Source organism: Aulonocara stuartgranti, assembly GCF_965226115.1.
Source record: "Aulonocara stuartgranti genome assembly, chromosome: 13".
Lineage (NCBI taxonomy): Eukaryota > Metazoa > Chordata > Actinopteri > Cichliformes > Cichlidae > Aulonocara > Aulonocara stuartgranti.
The window spans coordinates 32600555-32606578 of NC_138949.1; positions in this window are offsets into that span (position 1 = coordinate 32600555).

Below are 6024 nucleotides of genomic sequence, written 5' to 3' on the forward strand. Positions count from 1 at the left end.
CTGAGGGAGCCAGCGTCCACGTCACGCACAAGTCTTTGACTATTTTACCTGAATTTGAATTTTTAAGTCATACTCTCACTTCTGTATATCACTGAGCTTACTGTAAGTATTACAGCGTCACTGTAAAAGGGTTCAAGTTCCAGCACTGGCAGCTTCACGTTCCAGGAACACAAGCTGAACCGTTGCACAAACACTCCTCACTGAGGTGATGATTTAAGATTTTATAGGTTTAGCTTTGGAGCTCCGACATGCTTATTTACACAGTGTTAAATATTGAGGGGGTGAGGGAGGGAGGGGGGGGGGAGCTGTGAAATGAATTTGGAAGCAAAGAGAGGTGTTGCTCACACACACACACACTGTAAGTGTGTGTTTTCCAGATCTGCTCCTGCTGACGTCAGAGATGTTCGGGCCATTCGTCCAAACACTGACAGTGTTACTAGCTCACAGCGGTGAGGTGGTAGGGGGCAGATTATCTGTGGGTGTGTTATTGTGTGTTTGTAATGGCTTTGCACCCACAAGCTTTCACGCAGAGAGCTTTCCAACAACACGAGTGGTTCAAGCAGCAGGCAGCGACGGACAAGTTAGACTCCAAAACCGAGCGCGATTCCGTCTTCTTTCTTCCTCAGTTGTGCGAGCTGCCGGGGACAGGAGTTTGGAGGAGCGTCAGCCTCTTGAGTTTCATTTCTGTCAAACCTGAGTGGCCTCCATCTTTGCCTCCAACATACAGAGGCTGGAGCACCTCCACCTCCAACACAGAAATCAATAAGAAAGAAAAGTTACTGTAAGAACAGATGGATTTGCAATCTAAACTGCAGCTGAATTTAAATGTGAAATTCACTCGATGCCATGTTGGATATTATCCAGTGACAGTCTGTGAACATGCACCAGAAACATGGATGTGAGGATGATTTGACCAACATGTTTTTGGAGTTTGTGCTCTGACTACAGCTGAAAGGGAAAAAATTAAGGTTAAAATCTAAATCATGCACACATTTAATCAGAATTAAAATTTCTTTAAAATATCTGACTGAGAAAGTTTGGAAAAGAACATCTCACTTAAGACAGTAAGGGCATCATATCAGAGTTCATGTTTCTATCCTGTTCAGAGAGTTCACAGTATAAAGTCAATGCAGGCATGACGTGAAAATCTCCCACAGGACCAGAAGTTTAGAGTGAATGAAGCTAAAGAAGAGTGATTCAGTGTTTGGCAGAAAGAATGAAACATTTTGGGAAAAGAAAAGATTTTCTCTCAAGTAATTTTATTAGCCGGCTAATTGTTTCTACTTGGTTTGTATCCAGGGAGACAAATAATAAGAACAAAAAGCATAAAAGCTTTCCAAAACAAACAGTTCCAGAATAAAAACTTCAAATTTGAATTTTATTCAATCTGCATTGGAGAAAAATAATTGCTTTAAGAAACAAAGAAACAAACAGTCTAAAGTTTTTATGGTAGTTTAATTTTAACGGAGCCGCAGAATATCAACCAAAGGTCCAGAAAAATAGAAACACATTACACAAAAGTCCCAAATTGATTTGGAGGTCTGGAGAAATCTCTGTGCACAAGCAGTAAGGCCAAAAATCACTAGTGCATGCCCTCAAGTGACACTGCATTAAATACAGATGTGATTCTGTGCTGGAGATCAGTGCATGGGAACACGTCCAGAAATCACCATATTGTAAAGAAGCAGCCATATATGAACACGATCCAGAAACACTTCTCCAGACCGAAGCTCGTTTAAAATGGGCTGAGGCAAAGTGGAAAACTGCTCTGTGATCACATGAATGGAAATTTGAAATTCGCTTAGGAGGAGAGGCTCTGGTACTAAGTTCAAAAGCCTGCATCTGTAATGGTAGGGGAGTGTCAGCGTGCACATCTGGAAAGACTCCATCAGTGCTGAAAGGTTCAATTCAGTTTCTTTCTTTCTTTTTGTTATACAGTTTATCAAATTTGTGTTTTGCATTGTTATTCTTATTAATGCCACACTGCTGAGCCTTTGATACTGGCTGACTGCTAGTATACTTAAATATGTAAATACGTCAGGTGTTCATCTGTCAGATGAATCCTATTAGTCCTTTGCTTGAATGTTGGGATGATTGAGGTATTTTCTCTGTGCATAAACAAAGACATCTCAAGGAGCTGATGAAGGTTGAATCCACCAAAATGTTGTAATATGATAAGAAAATAGCAACAATGAATGAAACAGTGTGCAGCTGATTTATAGCCATAATATATATAAAATCAACTGATTAGTCAAAATAATTCACAAGATTGAGATTGAATCTGTTTCTGACAGAAACACATATTTAAAACAAAACAAAGTATTATGCTGGCAGATATTTTGTTACCACTTGTGGTTTCATTGTCAGTGGATGGCAGATTAATTTAGCCCAATAATCACAGCTGCAGTGGGAGATTCTGCACAAACACATTAAGATAATCATCAAGTCTTTCACTGCATGAAAAGTGGCGTTTCCGTCAGTAAGAGCACATTAAATTGCTGTACAAGGTCAGGCTAACAACTGCTAACAAGCAGAACTGTGGAAATGGTCACTGTGGTTACTTTAATCAGTTTTGCTATGCAGACAGAGGAGTCGCCCCCTGCTGGACACGAGAAAGAAAGAACATTTAATTCAAATTCAAATTCAAATTTTATTTGTCACACACACAACCATACACAGTATGACATGAGGTGAAATGCTTGTAGCTGTGCAATGCAATGCCCGACCATTAAATGACAGTGGTTTTACAGTATTTACAATTTACAGGTTATTACAAAATTTACAGATTTAACTTAGAAATTTACAGTAAAAATGTGCAAATAGCAGAAAGAGATTAAAAATTATAGGAAGTGTGCATGAAGAAAAACCAGAGTGCGTGTGGTGATGTGTGTGGGAGAGTCCAGTCCTACACCTGGTTCAGGGCCCGAATAGCCTGGGGGAAGAAGCTCCTCCTCATTCTCTCTGTTTTGGCCTTAAGGGAGCGGAAGCGCTTCCCAGACCTCAACAGTGAGAAGAGTCCATTGTTGGGATGGGATTTAAGGTCATTTCAAAAAGCAGTCAGTTTCCACAGATTAAGAATGGCATAAAATACAATTCTTGTGAGATAGAAACTCACTGTTTGTTAGGTACACCTGCTCAACTGTTTGTTAATGCACACATCTAATCAGCCACACACATTAGCAACTCAGTGTATATAAGCATGTAGACATGGTCAAGACTGCCTGCTAAAGTTCAAACTGCATGAGAAAATGGAAGTGAGGTGATTTACGTGACTGGATGGGCTGGCCTGAGTATTTTAGGCTGGGATTTTCCCATCTCTAGGATTTACAGAGGACGGTCTGAAGAAGAGAAATCATCCAGCAAGCAGCAGTTCACTGGGCAAAGTGCCTCGTTGATGCCAGAAGTCAGAGGAGAATGGCCATACTAATTCCAGCTGGAAGGCAACAGTAACTCAACAGCTAGAAACAGGAAACTGAGGCTACACTTTGCATGGACTCACCAAATCTTGACGAGAGGCGACTGGATAAACACTGCGTGGCCTGATGAGTCTCGATTTCAACATTCAGATGGTAGGGTCACAATTTGGTATGACGTGAAAGCACAAATCTATCCTGCCTAGGATCAAAGATTCACGCTGTGAGTGGTGGTTTAATAGTGTGGGTGATATCTTTCTGGCACACTGGGCCTGTTAGCACCAACTGAGCATAGTTTAAACACTGTGTACACAGTGTACCCATCATCTGATGGCTGCTCCCAGCAGACTAATGAGCCATGCCACAAAACTCAAATCATCTCCAACTGGTATCTTAAACATGACAGTGGGTTCACTGTACTCTAATGCAGTTGTCAGTCATCAGATCTCAGTTCAACAGAGGATGTTTGGGAGGTGGTGGAATGGGAGATTCACATCATGGATGTGACCAACAAATCTGCAGCAACTGTTTGATGTCATCAGGTCAGCATGGGCCTAAATCTCAGAGGATTGTGTGCTCATGCAAGAATTAAGACAGCTAAAGAGGGTAAAAGGTTGTCCAGACCATTGCTAACATGGTGTGATTAATGAAGTGGGCAGTGGAAAAGTGGAGAGACAAACTTTAATCAAGATAATGTTGAGGACAAATGTTTTCAAATGTCTACAAAAGTTTAATTCTAAATCTTTATAAAAATGACATCAACAATCCATTTAACCTGGGGTTTTAATATGATATGATTTATATAAAAGTGAACCAAATGCATTCTCTTGTTTTAAACTTGTTGATTTTAATGGGTTTTTTTAATTTATAAGCTATAATATTACCCTAACCGATGCAGTGGTTTCTTCCTAAATCATCCAGCTCAGCTTCCTATTAATCATCTTTATATCCAACCAAATATCAATTCAGTTCATGTGCTGGTGGAGGAAAATAGCAATGCAGTCTACAGCGGCGATATGAACATTACTGTCATTTTTATAAGAGCACAAGAGTGCAACGGTACAGTGCAAACTGTGTCCAGAACAGAAACAACTGCCTTATTCTGCTAACATCCTCCACAACTTCAGCGCTTTGCAAGCATGCTAATGCATGTTAGCAATAAGCTAGCCAAACTTTCCTTGAAGGATGGCGGGCCTCTTCCTTAGACATAGGGTGAGGAGCTTGGCCATCCAGGAGTGGCTCAGAGTAGAGCCACTACCTGCTCCACATCAAAAGGAGCCAGTTGAGGTGGTTCATGCAACTGATAAGGATGCCTCCTGGGGGGCTCCTGGGTGAGCTGTTCTATGCATGTCCTACTGGGGGGAGGCCCTAGGGCAGATCCAGGACACGCTGGAGAAATTATATCGTTTGGCTGGCCTGAAAACGCTTTGGTGTTCCCTCAGACAAGCTGGAGGAAGTGGCCTGGGAAAGGAGGTCTGGGCTTCTCTGCTTAGACTGCTGCCCCCATGACCAGTTTTAAGAAGTGTTCTGTGTAATGTGTACAACACGTTACTTATTTTGAGTAGTGCCACCAACAGAGATCACAACAAAGACAGGAAATACATGCACAGACATCTGACCAAACAGGATCCAATTAATCTGCATAAATGGGCTGTCTTTGATATGCTGCCTAGCGATGGTTTGAGAATCGATAATGGAATTGGAGTCATTCAGTTCCCATCCCTACTAATATGCTCACTAAAATCATCCCCAACCAATCACAGCACATGGCCCCGCCCCTCCCTGAGCCTGGTTCTGCCGGAGGTTTCTTCCCGTTAAAAGGGAGTTTTTCCTTCCCACTGTCGCCAAAGTGCTTGTTCATAGGGGGTCATATGATAGTTGGGTTTTTCTCTTTATGTATTATTGTAGGGTCTACCTTACAATATGAAGCTCCTTTAGTCAACTGTTCTGATTTGTTGCTGTATAAATAAAACTGAATTGAATTGTTTTATTGTCCCATCTCTATTAGGAATAAGTTCACACACAAAACAGTGCCGGCACGCAGTTGCACAAATAATTTTCACATGCAAAACACAGATAAACTTGTCTTTTCTTTCCTCACCGATGCGTCTCAATTGTGGCGCTTCTGTTACTGAGTTAAAAGAGGATCTTCTTGTTTGTGATCTGCCAAATGAACTGAACATATTAAGGTTTAACCATGGATGCAGTATGCATTTCTATGCTTCAGTGTCACATTAGTGGTGGCAGAAACCCAGCAGAGTGCTTTGCTTTGTGTGCATCAGAAAGACTTCAATCCAAAGACATCATTAGGAGGAAGAATCATAATGACAGTACAATAGAAAGACAGAGAGAAAATGATAGCCGCACAGGGTAAATGGAGAGGAAAAAAGAAAAAAAGAACCAGGCAGAGCAGGGTAACAGAGAACTTACAGAACAAAGAAAAAATGAGACAAGAAGATGAGTGAAGGTGAGAATTCAAATAAGGACTTCCATCTCTAACTTGTTTTTTCCCCGCCTGAGAAGTCTTTGAGTGAACTGAGAGAAAGGGGAAGAAGTCATGTGTTCTGTGAATGATGGAGAGGGCGCCATGATGCAATTTTAGCACTCACTT